Source organism: Eupeodes corollae, chromosome 2 (genome assembly GCF_945859685.1).
Source record: "Eupeodes corollae chromosome 2, idEupCoro1.1, whole genome shotgun sequence".
Lineage (NCBI taxonomy): Eukaryota > Metazoa > Arthropoda > Insecta > Diptera > Syrphidae > Eupeodes > Eupeodes corollae.
The window spans coordinates 26,518,904-26,539,657 of record NC_079148.1 but is presented as its reverse complement, the minus strand read 5'-3'; the positions used below and the strand labels follow the sequence as shown (position 1 = coordinate 26,539,657).

At 36.7% G+C, this 20,754-nt stretch overlaps 1 protein-coding gene across 4 annotated transcripts in view; it reads right to left on the bottom strand.

Annotated features, from left to right (window-relative positions):
* Window positions 1-20,754, bottom strand: part of LOC129947460 (uncharacterized) — a 179,828-nt gene that overhangs the window by 98,142 nt on the left and 60,932 nt on the right. The gene's annotated exons all lie outside the window — the stretch shown is intronic.

The window sequence follows — 20,754 nt, the reverse complement described above, 5'->3', positions numbered from 1 at the left end:
TTCTTTAAGTATAACAGCTGCTTCTTCCATATATTGCTTCGTTATCATTACACGGTGTACGCTGCTGTTCACACTGATGCCAAATTGACTTGGAGAGATCTTATGTAACCATCTTTGCATGCAAAATCTAGTAGTAATTTATTTGCAATGTGCTTTAATTGTTATTATTATTATCTTTCTCTTTTATTATAAATAAAAAACAAAAAACGTTCGTGTTGAATGCAGTTAGTTTCCTTGAATTTTGTTTTGTTTTTATGTTTTGTAAAAACAAAACTAACTTAATGAAAATAATCATTTCCATAAATTATCTACCATTGTGCGCCATCAACCAACCATCTGACTTTATATCTACCTTACCTATCAACTTTTAGTGGATCTGCAACAAATTCATTGTTAAACAGCAACAGCAGCAGAAACAACAACAACTATCACATCAGTGACTGTGACTATTTTTTAGTGAGTGAGAAACAATTAACACAGAAGATGAAGTTAGCATTACATCTTCTTTAAAATTACAAATAATAAGAAAGAAAGATAGCTGCAGCTATAAAGGTTTAGGCTACAGGTATAGACAAAGGCATAGGCAACCAAACAGCTGCCGCCATCTTCCAAAAGGGTGACGAAGCTAAACGCGATGACAACGATAGGTAAGGTAAGGTAAGGTAGTTTGGTATAGATATAATAAAACTCTCAGAGCGCAAAGAAAATAATGCATGCGAAAGAACCGTTACAATTGGCTTTTTGTCGCATTGTGGTAAAAAGATTTTTCTGCATCAGATTGTAATCTTTCAATTCCAACCATCCAGCACCATGTACCATGTCCCTATCTCTAACTGTGCTCGTGGAGAACTTTTTATTTAACGCTTAACAAACCTCAAGGCCATTACTGAGATTTTCTTTTACCATCAGTTTTGATAGATATCAAGTTTCTCTATATACGTATACGAGTCTAAGAACAACTCCACTCCTTTCTTGATCTCCGCACGATCACATATTTGTAGGTAAGGTAGGTAGGTAAGGTAGGTTAGGTGTGTGTTAGGCAAATGTATCGAAAACAGCTTAATTGAATTTAGTTCAACATTTACACGATCAATTTGAGTGCCAAATTGCGCGAAGGTGAAGTTTGCTTATTTTGGTTGTTTGATCTCGTATTCAATCGCACATCGAATAAAACTTCCATAAATTTTTAGTATCTTTACTCTTTATATGAGCAAGTGGGTACAATGTCTTGAGATACTTACTCTTAGGTATTTCTACAATGTATGTACATTCTCGCATAAAATAGACTTAAAGTTAGACTTCGACTTTGGTATGTTCGGAGTCAATTTATAGCGCAAAGGTGATAAGTTATGCTATTTTGTTGCGCAAATAAGATTCAAACAACATCCCATTAACATTTTATAAGACGACTCGACTATAGACGATTGTACTTTTGACTCGATGTATCTTAGACTCGTATTATAAGATCTCTAAGATCTGTAGGTTACATTACCAATTTTGTATGTTTTTTTTTTTCTTCAAAAAAATACCTACATACCTAACATGGCCGTGAGAATGATAATTGTGTGAATTAAGACTTTTTTTTCGTTAACAAGGTATAAATTATTTAATGTGGGCATACGTGTTTATTTGTTTTAATAAAAATGAGCTTGGACATTGTTAAGTGCGGTGATGGTCGATGGGTTCATGCAAATTCTTAATAGATTGTATTTTCACACCGCTGCGCTAGTTGTTCTAATGTTTAAGGTTATTGGGGGTTCCAACAATTGAACTTTTGCTTTCAAGGCAAATGGCTTATTTCAGATGAAATTTTTAATAATTATAATATGACTTTTGAATTGATCGCTGAAATCAATAGTTTGGTGTGATTTTCGTCTTATTTGTTAATTAGCAAGATACTAATAGTACTTAAGGTTGTATGGCGCCTTAAAAAAAGGTATAGTTGACAGTTCAAAATGTGTTGACGCTTTTTAACGGGGTTTAAGACCATACCTTAAATATATACGATTGCAGGATCTTTCAATATTAGAAGATTTTTCGCCAAAAAATTTAACCAACATTATCGGTCGAAAACGGCAGAATTTTAAAATAATTGGGATGATGCTTTTGGAAACAACATTTTCGAATTTTTAATTTGCAGAAAGTTTTTGAGCAGCAAAGCAAGAACAAAAATTTGAAAGATTTTGAAAGAATTCACAAACTACTAAAATGGAAGAAATATGAAGTAACCGTCTGGCAAAATAACAAAAAAGAAGTTGAAAAGAATTGGACTCATGAAGAAACTTTAAAATTTAACCAGCACATAGAGACCAAGCGATATTTGTGGGATGCAGGTTGCGGAGTATAAACCATTGAGATGGCCGTTAACAAATGTAAGGCCTTGTAGAAATGCTAGAAAAATCTGGCCAAATGACGAGCGACAATGTCTCAAACAATCATTCCTGCTTCCAACGTTGTACCCAATCTTTCGTCCAAAATTTGCGATTTCTCTCTGTGGCAACTAATTTTCCTCTTCACTTGTCTCCAATAAATAAACTGCACGACATATTTTTTTACTTTTTAAATAAACGTTAATATTCCCTGTCATCTGTCAAGAAAATAGTGATCATCCCGTGTAAATAGACAATAATTCTTAATTGGAGGACAAACATTTTTCGGCACTTGTCAGCCGATTTTTTACCAAAAAATTACCAATATTTGGAAAAATCCAAAAGACCGTATAAACGGAAAATTTTCAGTCGATAGAAAATTGGCACTTTGTCACCTAATTGGATGATATTGATATTCCGTGAATCTTAGCTTAGGACCACATTTTACGAATTAATAATTTTTCTTTAACCTTTGAGGTCGTTTTTAAGCGCAGTTCTTTAGATTTTTTGTTGATAACCGATTTAAAAGACTATACTTAGTTATTAAAAGTCTGATGACAATTTTCCAGCAATCTGCAAGCTTAATAGACATTCGGCGGAAACATAAAAATCAAAGAATATTGTAAAAGAAAAAGAGTATATAACATTAACCTTATCTTATAACGTTCAAAGTTAAAGTTGAAGTTAGATAAATGATACAATAATTACGTATTTCACATTTATTTCGTTACCCCAAAAAACCATAATGTTTCACAAAAAAAACGATTTTTCGATAGAACAAGTTGAGTACTGTGCATGACAAGTATTTTTAAAGAGGTTAAAAATTGTAACAAATTTTCTCCAGGATTGCTTGTATTTACCAATTAAAAATGATTCTAAGGAATAGAAAGAAAAATTTTTTTTGTCACAATTTATAAGTGGTTGATAGCTTACAAAATAAACAAAGCATAAATATTCAAATCTAAAACGCTGTAAGTCGTTGAATAATATATCAAATATTTTATTAATACTTTTAAATTCCAAGAACATTGATACGTTTGAAGTATTTGACTCAGAATAAGTATAAGGTAATTTCTTAAGTATTTTAATTTTTAATGTTCTAGTACAATTTTTAAAAACTTGTACTTTACTTGTACCAACTTTCCACTGCCCGAAATTCTTTTAAAGAACACACGCTGCTACCTAAGGTCGTTTGTTTTCAGCTCTTAGGTCAGTTGGATGTTGTACGGGTGCAGACCAAAATTTACAATTTTGTGGTTTGTGTCAGGCCACGTTCTTGTAATTGACTGCCTCAGATTCTGCAGCACATTTTGAACTAACAATGGCGAAGTTTCGGCCAGACACAGTGTGAGCACTAGGAAAGGGAGAGAGAGTTTGAAAGGAGGTGTCGGTGCACATTGGTTTTGAATTCCTGAATATTACAATGGCTGGGAAAGACAGAGTATGGTAAGGAATTCCACATTCGTGTAGTACAGCTAAAGAACGAATCTCTGTACTTGAAGGTACGACCGAAGTTGGGCTCGAGGGTATATTGATGAGCATTCCTAGAAGCGCGAGTATTATGGTTGAACTGTTTCAGCATAAACCGTTTAAATAACGGTAAAAGAGGGTGCCACAAGAAACTTTACGAAGATGTTCGACGTAAATGATTTTAAGATGATATTATCACCAATCAATCTAAATGCTCTACATTCAATACTACCCAAGAGGTTTAAGTAAGTTGTAGGATCACCAGACCACATATGGGAGTTATACTCAAGCTTTAGATGTATATAAGTCTTGTTAATAACAGCCAGATCAGAGGGGGAGAAAAACTTCTTGCATCGCCTTAGAAAAACCAAACATCTTGCGACATTTTTTGTCGACATCGCGTATGTGATCTTTTAACAAGGTGGTTGGTGATACACATACCGAGAATATCGAGATGTTAAGTCTCCTCGATGCAAGTGCCATCTATGGATCATGGCAGGCGGGGCATATCTCGCCTTAACGATGCAAGACAGCATTGGTTTTTCGAAGCATTAAATTCCACGCTGTTCCTTATTCCGCATTGTACAAAGCTGTTTTTATCAGAATTTAATGAACTTATCATATTTTGTCGGTGCAGTTCCACATTCGAAAGTGAGGGATGTGTTTCTGGAAACGAATATAAAAAGCTAATAGTACTATCGTCAGCGAAACAATGTATTGGATTAGAAGTTGCAGACAGGAGATCGTTAGTAAAAATAAGAAAGAGTGTTAGATAAAACGGAGCCCTGGGGCACACCAGCGTTTATTTTGTGGTTTCAGACTTGAATCCATCCAATACAACTTGTATTGAACTATTCGAAATGTAATTATTAATCCAATGAAGCAAGGATTCGTGGAAACCGAAAGCACGCATTTTAGATAAGAGAGCCTGATGCCAAACCCTATCAAATGCTTTTGAAATATCCACTGTTCGGTGAGATGAATTATGATCTATTTCTACGAAAACCGTATTGCCGGTCATTAAGAAATATTTGATCTTCTAGATATTTCTTGAGTTGATAATTAATCAGCGTTCCATGACCTTGGAAAGAAGGGATGTAAGTGCAATCGGTCGTTAATTAGACGGTGAAGAAGATTCGCCTTTTTTGGGAATAAGCTGAACAAATGCGGTTTTCCATGCGCTCGGAACGAGACCTGAGGAGTAGGACAGATGAAAAAGTTTACGCATAGGTTTTGAAAGCGTTGAAGAACACCTCTTCACAAAAATAGCGGGGATATCATCCGGAGCAGCGGATTAATGAATGTTAAGATCTTTAAGAACTCTTGCCACAGTATGAGTGCGAAAAAGATTGGTCCCATAGAATCACTAACTCCCTCTAGTACAGGCGGAGTCATAACACTCACTGACAGCGTTGAATTAGCGGTGAACTGCCTAGCAAAGAGATTAGCTTTCTTTAAAGAGCTTACAAATGGAGTGTCATTGACAAGGAACATAGGAACCGAGGAAGATGAAAAATTCCTCATAATTTTTATAAATGACCAAACATTTTGACTGCCTTTGGGACATTGCAGTGTTTTTTGCCGTAATTTTTGGTCATGTAACAATTTGGTCTGTCGATTATGGGCGTTGCAGGCCTTCCTGGCTTGCTTGAACTTATTCCGGTTTTCCTCAGTTGGATTTGCTTTAAAACAACGGAAACTCACCTTCTTAGCCCTAAAACCCTTCTTACAGCTCGCATCGAACCATGCGTTTTCCTTAGGTCTATTGCTTTTAACTAAAAGGTCTATTGCTTTTAACTAAAGGCTAAAAGTTCTCATTCTCAGGAGAATCAAACTTGTGATCATATCAGCGCTGGCGTCAACGACACTATCGAGGAAGCATAACGACCAGTTAAAGATCCTAAGATAATTGTTGAGTACTTCCCAAATGGCTTTCTCGTATTGCTAAATGGTTCTCTTAGGAGCTCTTTCTTTAACTGGTAAGTTTCTACACGAGAAATTTTGCTGATATGAAACAATGGTCAGATGTGCCTAGAGGAGAAAGAACACTAATAGTGTGCTTACCAGGGTCAGAGATAAGAAACAAGTCAAGAGTGATTTCAGCTCGAACTTCCACAACCGATATTCAAGTGGTCTCGTTGACCAGCTGAGTAAGGTGGTTCAACTCAGCGAAGATTTCTGCACACACTCCATCGGGTGTTGTCTGGCCCGAATGTTGTAGCCATGAAGAATTGTGTACATTGGAATCATCCCTAATAACGATTTCAGTGCGAGGATAGGACGAAACAATTCTTTGAATGGAGTCAGACAAAACATCAAATTCACGAGAAGTTGATACTCTGTCTAAATTTGGGCTTCGATAAAGGAAGCAATTGTGAATGATGAATGGAAAATTTAAACCAAATGAAATTAAAAACGAATTGGTGCAAGGACCATATTGAGGAATGAGCTGATAAGCAACATCATTCTTAATGTATATGGCAAGACCATAGCGGGAAAAGAATAAAGGCACCAAGCTATACCCATGAATAAAAAATTCAGCAGGATCGGACTCCTTACCTACATGGATTTCACTCAGGGCCAAAACAGCTGGCCTGTTCAAAACAGTATGGAAGTACGCAGAGAGAAAAAGCCACATAATTTGAATTTCGTTTTTTGACATATTTTCTGTTTTCAACTTAAAAAGAGGTTTTCCAATAAGAGTTTCCAATAAGAGTTTAATTGTCACTTTTGAAGCTGTTATTTTTTGAAATTTGACAGTTAAATTTCATTTAAAAAAGGTGGCAGTTTTTTCACGATAATTTTAATTTGTTATTTCGCAAACCATATTATACCGTATTTTGCGTAAAAACTTCGGTCTTATGGCTTTTATATTTCAGTTTGCCTAAGAACTTATACTGGCTAATCACTAGCAGCAATATTGATGTAAACTACATTCATTTTTAACAAAAGCACTAAGCAACACGCAAATAACGATAGAATGTCAATTTTTCAAGAAAAGTGTTTTTTTTTACCGTGTTATTTCTCAAAGAGGTGATTGTTATTTAACACTTTTATACTAATATTTATACCATTGAAAAATAAGGTCTATGCCAATGCTTCACAATTTCATAAAGATATTAATGACGTAATTGGAATTGGCCATGGAAAATTTCATAATTTCATATGGTTTTTTTATTAATTTTTAAAATGAATTGAACATCAATCGATTTCTTTTCAAATATCAAACTGAAACATCTTATTGGAAAACTCTGTATGTGAAATTATCGGTGCTAAATCTTATTCAAAAACATTGGGATAATATTTCCAAATCGATGTAACTGCTGTCCAATACCATTTATTATCTATTGGTGTACCTATTTACAAACAAAAATTCAAATCATTTCTCAAAACGCAATAATACGAAAATAAAATGATTACAAATAAACACATCAAACCATTCCCAAGCCATCTCCACCTCTCCTGTCCCCAGACAAGACAAGTTGTACGTATCTAATTACGCATTAGAAATACTAAGCATCATGAGATGCATCATCACTAAAATGACATGAATTATTGGTAAATTGATTTGCAAAGATACAAAAACGTGCTTGAATCTTTTTCTACTCTTGCCATTGTTGCTGTTGGCATACACTTAACTTCATTTTGTGTATAGAAGTGCAACATGTATAATGGCATTTAGATACTTTGAGCGTTGTCGAAAGAAGACTTAAAAACGAAAGAAGTAGAGAGAAAAAAAAGCATTTAAAGTTGATCATTGAGGCAAAAATGACCACCAGCAGATACAAAATACAATTCTTTACTTGATGTTGTCTGAAATGTCTGTCAGATGAAGTAAATGAACATCAAACGAAAATCACATTGCAAAACTGCGGTGGTCACATACAGTGGAACAAAAATCTTTAAAAATCGGTAAAAACTGACCAAAATAAAGACATTTTAACCTTAGGGTTTCATTTACTCGTATAACCAATAATTTACATGCTACCCTTTTTCGAAGTTGACAAAAATGCAAACATTCGAGGTTAAATCCAGCTCAATTTAATAAATAATAAAGGGTTTTTCAATAAGTGTTGAAATCGAATAAAACAAGCTGTTTGTGAGGTGTGGAATATGACATCACACAAATGCCCACCTCGGTTTCTTAAGGTGACACGGATCCGAGTGTTCCAATTTTCAATGACTCTTCATAGATCCGGATGAATTTGAGCTATGGCCTGTGTTATGTGCACTTAGGGCATCGTCGATTGTGGTTTATTTGCATAGACCTGCGACTTCAAGAAAATCCACAGGAAAAAGTCTAGCAGCAATTTATATCACCTCTACGAGAGATAACGTTACCTTCAAATCGTACATGCAAAATGTCAATCGTCGGGTTTGCTGTGTGGCACGAAACGCCGTCCTGCTGGAACCACTTGTCGTCTAGGCCCATATGTTTCAACTTGGGCCATGCGAAATTAGTTGACGCTGTTGAAGGTGACCGCCTAACTAACGCCGCTGGCCCTAAATCCACACTAAACCGTAACTTTTTAAGGAACTGGTGAACCTCACGTGGGGTGGTGTCGTCTCATATACGGAAATTTTGCTTGTTAACACAATTATTCATCCGAAAATGAACCTCGTCACTAAAGAGGAATATTCGGCCATAATTGAGGTCTTCTTCCAAACGATTCGAAGCATAGTCAATGAACAAACGGGGTTGTCTTGGTCATGAACTTTGCAAAATTCGCCAAGCTGAAGTCTGAACTTTACGGATCGTGGCGATATTTTCGGCCAATTCTTGCGTTAGTTGTATGTACGGATGTTGGCTGATTATTTACTGAGCCGGTTGTATCAAGTTTGGCCACCAAACGTTAAGGAGTCAACTGTGAAGGAGCATTACGTCGACCGTAAAATAGGCGCAATGCGCGTACCGTTTGCGTTAACGAACAGTCATTTTGATAATAAAGTTTTATCATTTGAACGTGCTATTCAATCGTGTTACTTGCCATGATGATTTGGCATAAGCAACTGAATAATGAACAAAAATTTGACAGATGTCACCAAAACAAAATGGCCGCTACGGGGCCCCAATATCAAATCTACCAGCGACAATTGAAAAACACTTTATATCTCAACTTGGTAAAAGGCTTTTGTAGTCACGATCAACGCTTGTGTCAGTGAAGGAATTGTTGTGCCAGAAGTAGTTTCAATGCAAACACAAGCCTTTTATATACATTTTTAAATTCTTGTTGAATTTGGTAAACATTCTGCCCCACTGTATGACTTCTATTTCTTGCAAATTTATACAAAAATTGTGAGATACGTCTAACAACAACAAAAAATAACACAACATAAAAAGCTCAAACAATGCATCATTGCATAATCACGCAATGGCCTCCGATCCGACACACAAACCGACTAACTTCGGATGGATGATTTTGCTCCCATGTCCTCTTTCTTCTTCTATGTTCAGCTGAGTATACACTTTTACCATCAGATTACTGGCGGTCAGCGGTAGCGTCCAGTCCAGTGCAGTGCAGTTCAGTCCATCAGTAAATATCTGGTCACTAGGCCGCAAATTTATTCCATTCCCATTCCCACTTTAACTCGAACTTCTTGATGAGCATGATGTATGGGTGGTGTTCCGTAAATGCATTTCGAGCTTCCGTTTTTATGCAAGCCATGCCATCAAGTCGGCCCGGCCGCAGAGCCATCCACCCCATGACGTTACAACAAACATCTTTTTTTTTCGGTTCGTGTTTTTTGAGGAGCATATTCTCTTTAGGTACGGCGACGCCACCAGTGGAGTATTTTTGTACGTGTGTTGTTTGCTTTAATCACTGCCCGCATTGAATAACAACGCTGCCACATCACTTGCGCTATAGGTGCTAATTGCCCGTCTAATTCATTCATAATCGTAAGTACGATGATGGGGAACCAGGAGGGCTATGGAATCATTGGTGTATGCAAACATTTGCCAGAAGCCAGACTTCAGACATTGTGGGAAACCACAGCTAAGGCGGGGACTACACGACCAACCTACCGAGCTAGCTACAACGACAACACCATGCTACGAGCGACGTGGAGTCTCTCCATGATGGGAAGAAGGAGGAGGAAAAACCATAATTGAACTTTTCCGAATCTTAATCCCGCAGTTGGAGAACTACATATATCTAAAGCTGACTACATTTATCTTTTGAAGCTTGGAGCTGGATTTTTTCAAATAAGTACGGCAACGGCGACAACACGATGACGCTTAGGCTATGAGGGCATACGCTCTCGATTTCGTTTTTACGATTTCACGGTGGTGATAGGAACAACAAAAAACAAAACAAAAAATATGTAAAACCACAATCGGCCTAGATCTCACGGTACTCATCAGGGCTTTCATATTATTATAATATCTACGGTCAGCCTTTGGAGAGGAGATAACTTATAGGTTGGTTAATGGTTGTTGATGTTATACCCTATGGTATACCTTGCCTATCTACAACTTGTCTTATATCTTACGGAACAGTGTGTATCGATTTTTGCATTTCATTTTTCATTCAAAGTGTTTTAAAGGTATAGGCAAGGTATGTAAGGTACCTTGATCTGGTTTTTGTGGAGGGAAGGATTGTTGGTTTTTGTTGCATCTACACTTTTGCTCAGTGACAAACAAAGTTCAACGCAAATTACGGTAATAAAAGTTTTCTCTTTTTTTTTTGTTTTTGTTTTATTTGTTGCTGATGTTAAGTTCAGTTTGAGTTTGAATTTTAGTTTTATAAAGTTGAGTCTTTTTATTATAACCAAACCATAGCCTCCGAGCCAGGAAGAGTTAAAGGTTTTATACTTGTTTATAATTACTTTTAAATGCTCTGCCATCCGATATAGTTGAGCGAATAGTTGCAGTGCAAAATAGTTCATGTGACTGATTTAAACTGATAGATATAATTGGTAGCATAGTTGGGTCTTAATTATGTCATTAGACTTTTAAATTGGTCTCTGCATTGTGCACATATGCATGAATGGATGTAGAATTAAAAGTGTTAAAATAGGTAAAAAAACATGCAAGTAGACATTATAAGATAGTTTCTTGATAATTGGTCTGAGGAATATACAAATTTGAAGGAAAGCTAAAAATACAATTATCTGCCTTTTTAGACCTGAATTTAATACACAGTTATTTGCATATGTACGTATTTTATGGGTAATTCAATTTAAAAACAAGTTTGAATTGGAGTGACAAAAGTTAGCGTAACATTTTTTGACAGCGATTATGCAGGTGCACAACTAATGTACTTTCATTTTAAATGTAACAATTCTAATGCTGGGAAGTATTTAAATACCAAATAGTTTTCGAAATAAACATTTGATATTATTCCTAAAAACGTCGACGTTTAAGTTCATAGAATTTGCCATCCGTAATGAATAAATATGTCAAATAAGGCAATAATAGAAACTATTAGATATGCCAGAAAAAGTAATTGCAGGGATTTTGGGGACCTATATATTATGTGCCGAATCCGAACGGCTAATTTGAGAAAGCACTTTTCATGAAAAGAATTTGTCAATTCCTCGCCAGAGGCAGTACCCGTGAAGAAAAATTTAGGTGCCACGGGCAGAGATCGAACCCAAGACCTCTCTAATGACAGTCCTACATCCTTTTTTTTTTATTCATTAAATCATCATTAAAGCTAGACAAAAATCCATAAGACCATAATTGACCATAACTTACAACGCACTTACTGGTCCCATACGGACACTCTTAGTTAAACAATAATACCTAATTCTAATGCCTTTCGGCCCTAAGATCTATTTAACTTGTGCCATGACGTCCCGATTGTACAGGAGTTGTCTTTCCACGGTCCGTCGTTTGACGTGGTAGATTAGCAGAACTGCAAATCTATCCTGTATCAGACCGCATCTCTCTAAAAAGAGGAATGCCTCTGGCGGAATAAAGCCCTTCAAGCGTGCACTCTAAAGATACTCGTTGTTCGGATAGAACGCTCGGAAAATTAAATTGTTGGTCGAAGACATAGCTCTTGCAATGCGACCTCGAACGAGCTTTATAACGAAATTGTCAATTCTGTTGATTCGAGCCCCGATGTATAGAAACACGTTGGAATAGTAATGCACATAAGAAGATTCGGCTGTTCGATATAAGCCGGTACAGCGTCCGTCAGAGCGAAGGCTCTTCTGGCCCTGGTCAGAGTAGCATTTTTATGTCTGTCGAAATATAAATACTGATCTAACCAGATACCGAGGTACTTCACAACACTTTTGCTTGCTAATGGCTGTCCATGAAGATCAACGATAACCATCTTGCGTCAATTGTTACACGTATCCCTCGTGAGCCCCAGCCAACGGAGACCGGAACAGAGTTGTCTCCGACTTCTGGACATTTATTTTCAGTTTCCAGTTGTCGCAATATCGCTGAATCTTGTCGAAATCACGCTCCCTTTCGGGCCGTTCTGTGCGCAATTAGATCGTCGGCGTACGTAATCGCCTTTGCAAGACTACCTATCAGATCGCTGGTGTAAATGCTGAAGATAATCGGCGAATTCACCGCTCCCTGTTCAAGACCATTTTCAATTGAGAATGTTGTGGTAGAAGTTACATTGTCTCTTTTGACAACAAACTATCTACCATTCAGTGTTTCATAAAGTATATACAACAATGGTTTGCTTATAATAAGCCTGCTTAGTTTTAGGTAAGGACCTTCTAACCATACGGTGTCAAAGGCCTTTCCCAAATCAAAACTGTGCCTTGTTGTTTTGATTTATTTTATTGGATATCAGAAACGAGTTTAGACGCAGCATGAATTGTGTCATGCTGCCTTGAACCTGAACTGTGTATCCGGAATTATTTTGTTTTCCGCATCCTACTTAGTCAGAGCCCTATTGATTATTGATGTTCGGAAGAAGACTTATCGACCGAAGTTCTGACGGGTTACAGTTTTCCTTTCCCTTTCCCAATATGCATTATTAAGTGCATTATTGAAGAGCGTGGTATAAATGTCAATTGCCTCAATCGGTAAATGTCTTAGTACAACGTTGGATGTACCATCGACACCTGCTGACTTTTTGTTTTTTATTGAATTGAAGATGATCTGAAGCTCAAACTTCGACACTAACCATCACGCCACGGTACTGTTCTCACCAATTTCAAATTAGTATTTACAGGATAATACAAAGTTAGCGACTGGGCTACGAGTTGTGGACTAGGAGTAAACCAAAGTAAAACTGAACTGTTGCTCTTTACCACCAAAACTATAGTACCGCCCTTCACGCTACCTCGACTCAACGGTCAAATCCTATCATTATCTCCAGTGCAAAATATTTGGGAGTTATACTCGACCCTAAACTAAACTGGAAACTAAATATTGAAGTACGGGTAAAGAAGGCCTGTGTTGCCTTCTACGCCTGCAGCAAAACTTTAGGCAAAAAGTGGGGACTTCAGTCGAAGATGATTTTATGGACGTACACATCCGTAATACGCCCAATCTTAACATATGGTTTGATTGTGTGGTGGCCTGCTCTTAGCAAAGCCTATAATATTAATAAGCTAAAGAAGGTTCAGAGAACAGCTTGCGTGGGCACCACAGGGGCCATGCGTACTTGCCCATCGGGCGCCTTAAACGTTATTTTGGATCTTCTACCAATCGACCTTTTTATTAAATACATAGTTTCCTGCAGCGCTATTAGGCTGAATTAATCAAATAGCTGGTTGTCAAAACCTTATGGTCACAGCAATACTACGAAATCGATTCCCTCAGATATTATCTCGGTAGACACTGACTACTGCACTCCTACTTTGAATCTAAGTAAGGGTTTTAAGGTTATTTTCCCATACAGAGAAGATTTGGAGGATGACATCGTGTCGATAGGTTTCGACACATCCATCTTTACTGACGGCTCAAAGATGGAGTGCGGAGTTGGTTCTGGGATCTTTTCTGAGTCACTAAATGTAGCTAAATCCCTTAGGCTTCCTGACTTTGCTAGCGTTTTTCAGGCTGAACTGCTGGCAATAAGGGAGGCATGTAACATACTTAAACAAAACCCAAACCAAAACCGAAATGTGGCTATCTTTACAGACAGTCAGGCAGCTGTCAAAGCCATTAATTCGGCCATATCCTCATCTAAATTGATCCAGCAATGTCGCGATGAGCTTGCGAGCCTGAATATTAACCTCAGTGTCGCCCTGATCTGGGTAACTAGCTAGCCAGGCAAGGATCGGCCCTTTATAACTCACTTGCGGAAATGATTAACATTTCTCTTAGTGCTATGAAGGGTAAAATCTTTTCTATCTACCAAACTGAATCAAACCGAAGGTGGAGCAATTTACCCAACTGAATTATATCTAGGAAGATATTTCCCACATATAACAAAACCCGTACAAACGATCTTCTATGCAGGCCAAGTCAAGACATAGCCAGGATTGTTGGGGTTTGAATTGGACATTGGCCTATAGGAGTTCAAGCAGAGAAGTTGGGTATCTCTTACAACACCTTTTGCCGTAGCTGTAGTGACCAAAGAGAAAGTGAAACGACAATCCATTTCCTCTGCAAATGTGAAATACTTTGGAAAAGCATTCTTTCAAGTACTTGATGAGCTATCAGAGACAAAGATTAAAGACCTAATCTTTTTTCTCAATGCGACAAAATGACTCTAACATAATCGCTATAAAGCTTCTCTATCTATCTATCCCTTTCAAACAAAGGTCAAACGAGTTTTTGGTATCAAAACGGCGCACTAGGTTGCCTTGAGATCGCCATTTCTACCTACCTACCTAGAAAAATACAATCTTTTCATTTCATACTATGGCAGGTTTTGTGGTTCTACAATTTTTGTATGTGTGATATTTGGACACCTTGTTATAATTTCAGGCCAATTCTAATCTGTCAAAGTTCAACTTAATTTGAGGATTTTCATTATCGACTCGTGACTTTGATTTTATTCACCAGAGTTGCCGTTTTCAAGTGGAAATTTTTAACTTAAGATTTAATCAACTTAAGATTTTTATCACTCTCAAAAGAAATGTAAGTTAAAAATCAAAGTTTTGACATTGAAATATTGATGATGTAAAAAGGAATAGCATTTTGTTTAAACATATCTGAAGTAAATTTGCAATTTTCTTTTTTTAATTGGTAAAAAATACGATCACGTAGACTTTTAAGCCTTCGGCGTAGTTGAACCGCGTATCCTTTTTATTCTTTTTTATTTTTCAATCACAAAATTAAGCCCCATTATCTTAGACACGATATTTAGCTTAATCTTCATAAAAAACGTTATATTCAACTTGTGTTCTAACTCTAGATTTATAATAAACTTTAAAGATGACCAATTTTTGCTTAATTTAAGCAATAATGAAATGAATCGCCCTTAAATAATTTTAATTGAGATTTTATTTACAAAAATAATTAAAAATAAAATTTGAAAGTTCAAACATATTTGTAGCAGAAATTTCAAAAATAATAATAAAAAAAAAACACACACAAAAAATCTTGAGTAGCTTTGGCTCAACGTTTCAAATACCCCGACAGAAAAAAACATCTAAAACTTTTATTTCTTCAGATAAGAATTGGGCGCATTATAAACAAAAATAAGGCGCATATTTCCAAAATCACCAGTTTAAGTTATCAGTGTGGGTCGCATCTAATTCTCTTTTTTTTAACAAATTATATTTCCAAAGAGCATTTTTGACCAACATAAAATATTTAACTTTATACACGTATAAAAATAGAAATAGGAAGTAAGATCACATGAATATGACTTGAACGTGACATTACTATTATGGTGATGGAAAAGTCCAAAAAAAGAGTAATTGCAAGAATGTTTTGAGTTTAGTGCAAAAGAAAACTAAAAATATCACAAATCCAGACAATCGTAAATTTCAACACGAAACTAATGCGATTGTTTTGCACGTACTTCCGTTTTTCACTCACGGAACTCTTATATTTTTTTTTGATAAAATCAGTTCATGCAGGTTATGTTTTTTAATATCAAATGATTGACACTTGTATTATGGTTTACGTTAAACACGAATGTACATCCAGGATTGCTAATTAGTAAAGGGTGGTTAAATTTTAAAGGCTGCTGTTGTGACCCACACAAATACCTAATTTTTTCTGCATTTCATTTGACATTGCTCAGTTTCGAACTAACTCAATTTCAGCCAAGGAAAGATACAAAATCAAACAAGGCTTTGAAGTTATTTAAGCTTATTATAAAAATGGCCGTAAAAATCAAAATGCACATGGTGCACCTTGTGGTTTTTCTTCAATTGTTTAACCCTCCAAATGTGAGTACAATCAGAAAAATCGTGCATGCTTGTACAGCTCTTACTGCAGAAAATATTGCTGTTGTTTCCAATGGTGTTACTGAAGAACCGGGCACATTAACTCTACATCATGCCTAACAATTGCAACTGTAACGCTTGTCGTTGTTGAACATTATGCATAAAGACTTCCATTTAAACACTAACAAGATGAAATTGACTCAAAATTGACATTTCAAGTGCTGTCAGAAGTCAGAATGGTGCCAAGAAATAGGAACAATGGATGATCAATTTTCGAAGAAAATCATCTTCAGTGATGAAGCCCATTTTTACCTCAGCGGATTTGTCCATAAGCAGAATAGCCACATTTGGGTAAATGATAATCTAAGAGTGATTGTCGGAAAACCAAGGCACCCACAAAGAGTGAATATGTTGTCCAGTTTATAGGCTGGCGGCATCATCGGGCCTCTTTTTCGCGACAAATTCAATGGCCATGTTATGTCACGTGGTGGCGATGTCCATTGGCCGCCAATATCATGTGACTTAACACCGCTGAAAATTCTGTCTTGGGGATTATTTGAAAGACAAGGCGTACGTCAATGAGCCAGCAACAATTCAAGAGCTGATAGATGAGATAATTCGGCACATTAACGGCATAGAACCTCAATTCCTTTTTTAATTATATGTGATTTAAATTCACCGTAAATAGGCAAATCATTCACCACTGCTTCCTTTATCGAAGCCCAAATTTAGACAGAGTATCAACTTCTCGTGATTTCAATGTACACAATTCTTCATGGCTTCAACATTCGGGCCAGTCAACACAAGAAGGTGAATGTACTGAAATTTTAGCTGAGTTCAACCACCTTACTCAGCTGGTCAACGAGCCCACCCGAAAATCGGACGTTGAAGGTCAAGCAAAAAACACTCTTGACTTGTTTCTTACCTCTGACCCTGACTCCTCTCGGAACATCTGACCATTGTGTCATATCAGCAAATTTCTCGTGTAAAAACTCTTAAGTTAAAGAAAGAGCTCCTAAGATAACCGTTTGGCAATACGAGAGAGCTAACTGGGACGGTCTAAATAATTACTTCAAGATCTTTAACTGGTCACTATGCTTCCTCGATGGTGACGTTGACGCCAGCGCTGATATGATCACAAGTTTGATTCTCCTGGGAATGAGTACTTTTATACCGAACAGGGTTAAAAGTCTCAGAGCCGAGGAAAACGCATGGGTTTATGCGAGCTGTAAGGAGGTTATTAGGGTCAAAGAGGTAAGTTTCCGTTGCTATAAAGCAAACCGTACTGAGGAAAACCGGAATAAGTTGAAGCAAGCCAGGAAGACCTGCAACGCCCATATTCGACGGAACAAATGTTTACATGACCAAAAATTACGGAAAAAAACACTGCAATGTCCCAAAGGCAGTTAAAATGTTTGGTCATTTTTAAAAAAATGAGGAATTCATCCTCTTCATTAGTTCCTACGCTTGTTGTCAATGACACTCCTTTCGTTAGCTCTTTAAAGAAAGCTTATCTCATTGCTAGGCATTTTGCCGCCAATTCTAAACTGCCAGTGAGTGTTATGACTCCGCCTGTACTTGAGCGAGTTAGTGAGTCTATGGGACTCGTACTGTGGCAAGAGTCCTAAGAGATCTAAACACACATAAATCCACTGGTCCGGATGGTATCCCCGCTGTTGTTCTGAAGAGGTGTTCTTCAACTCTGGCAAAGCCACTGCGTAAGCTTTTTTATCTGTCCTACTCCTCAGGTCTCGTTCCGAGAGGATGTAAAATTGCATTTGTCCAGCCCATACCCAAAAAGGACGAATCTTCTTCACCGTCTAGTTATCGACCAATTGCACTTACATCCCTTCTTTCCAAGGTCATGGAAACGCTGATTAATTATCAGCTCAAGAAATATCTCGAAGATCGAAAGCTTCTTAATGACCGACAATACGTCTTTCGTAGCAATAGGTCCACTGGTGATCTCATGGTTCATCTTACCGAACTGTTGAGCAAATCTTTACATCGCTTTGGAGAAAGTAAGATTATTGCACTTGATATTTGAAAAGCATTTGATAGGGTTTGGCATCAGGCTCTCTTATCGAAAATGCGTGCTTTCAGTTTTCACGAATCCCTGCTTCATTGGATTAGTAATTAACTTTCGAATCGTTCGATACAAGTTGTATTGGATGGATTCAAGTCTGAAAACCATACAATAAATGCTGGTGTGCCCCAGGGTTCTGTTTCTCCAACACTCTTTCTTATTTTTATTAATGATCTTCTGACTGAAACATCTAATCCAATACACTGTTTCGCTGACGATAGTACTCTTAGCTTTTCATATTCGTTTTCAGACTCACATCCCTCTTCTTCGGATGTGGAACTGCAACGACAAAATATGATGAGCTCATTAAATTCCGACCCTAACAGCATTGTTCAATGGGGATTAAAAAACTGCGTGGAACTTAATGCTTCGAAAACCCAATGCTGTCTTGTATCGTTAAAGCGAGATATACCACCATTGCCATTATACATGGATGGCAATTGCATCAATGAGACTGAACACCTTAATATTCTCGGTATGTGTATCACCAACCACCTCTTGCGGAATGATCACATACGCGATGTCGCCAAAAATGCCGCAAGGTTTCCTTAGGTGAGGCAAGAAATATTTCACCCTTTCTGATCTGGCTATTATCTACAAGACTTACATACGTCCAAAGCTTGAGTACAACTCCCATCTCTTGGCTGGTGCTCCTGCAACTTACTTAAGCCTCTTGGATAGTATTGAACGTAGAGCATTTAGATTGATAGATGATAATATCATCATAAGTTCATTTACTTCCCTTGAACATCGTCCTAAGGTCTCTTGTCTGACCGTTTTTACCGTTATTTTAACGGCCTATGCTCTAGTGAAATAGCAGGTTGCATTCCTCCCTTTAAACAGTTCAACCGTAGTACTCGCGCTTCTAGGAATGCTCATCAGTATACCCTCGAGAGATTCGTTCTTTAGCCGTACTACGCGAATGTGGAATGCCTTACCTCACTCTGTCTATCCTAGTCATTGCAAAGTTCAGGAATTCAAAACCAATGTGCACCGACATCTCCTTTTTAACCCTCTCTTCTCTTCCTAGTGCTCACACTGTGCCTCTGCATAATAAGGTTAGTAATATGCCCTTGAGTGTGTGTTTATTATAAAAAAAGAAACTACAAGAGCGTCATAGAAAATTTGGGTCATTGGATGTGCCACCGAGGTTGCGGCCATCATTTAACCGATATTTTGTTCCATACCAATATCATAACAAAAAATAGAAATGATAATAGTTCCTAAATAGTATGTGTTTTATTTAATATCAACATCGGCCCTTAAAATATAACCACCCTTTGTATTCATTAATTTCTAAGTGCAGCCATTTAAAACCAATACATCGGTATTTCCTTTTAAGTCCTAATCTAATTCCCTTATTCCTGGTATTGTGTTAAATATTATAAGGTTATTTTTAAGTTATTAACAAAAAAAGTGAAAACATTTCATTTAAAAAAAAATAGTTTTCGTAATCATATCTTACAAATCAGCTTATGGTTCCCAAAGTCAACTGTCAATTTGGAAAATGTCACTTCTTTTTTTCAAAAAACCAAATGCCTTAATTAAACAATCAAACAATGTTTGTGTGCCTTACTAAAATTTTGTAAATTTACTTCCATCATAATGCTTACATACGTCTGTTAGGGCTCTTCTGTTACGTAAGGTTATGTTGAACTTTTTTTTCCGACACTAATTATAGCATAGAAAATATTACACCGAAGGTAATTAGGAAGTGAAAAAGGTAATTAATTAAGTGTTATCTTAATGAACTTTGAAACAAAACTTTTCCATACACCGCCTATCCTGTTTTCAAAACAAAAATGAAACGCCCGTTAATTTGTCTGATACATTCATACACAGACGGACACACAAAAATGATTCAACTAAACCCCAATAGCTCCTATAAAGCTACAGACAACTCCCCCCTTTCAAACAAAAAACAAAAAAAAACTCATTAAAAAGTTCGACCGAAATTTGTCAATTAGCAGTCACGCAATATTATTGTCATCCATATACAGATAAATGCTTTCCAATTTACTGGACACAGTGAATTATTATTTTAATCATTGATTTACTCCGTCTGATACGTGATGACCGTCAAAAAAAACTTTAAATGATGACACAAACTTTAAAAAACAACAACACCGAAATCGTGGATCTTTTCATATTCAAATAAAATGCGACATCACCCACAATTTAATTTATAGGGTGGCAATTTTTAAACATACAAAAGGCCACATCAACCCTGGTTGTGATTTCGACTTGTGACTCAGTTTTTTGTTGGTTTGTTTCTGAAAATGTCCTCACACCCAAAACCCATTAACATTGCAAAATTACTTATATCAATCCCTGAGAAACACCGACATACTTGAAAAACTATATTACGTTGTCGCCTTTGTCGTATATAAGTCAAACACACAACACGAGAACTACAATACCAAATAGCACTTTATACCAACTGTCCATTGGCTGCAAGATTTAAAGCATGAACATGAACTCAATGTCGAGTCGTGACAATACAACTTTTGTGAGACTAAAAAATCAATCAGCTTAAAGAAAAAAAAGCTGAAAAATTGTAGAAACGAA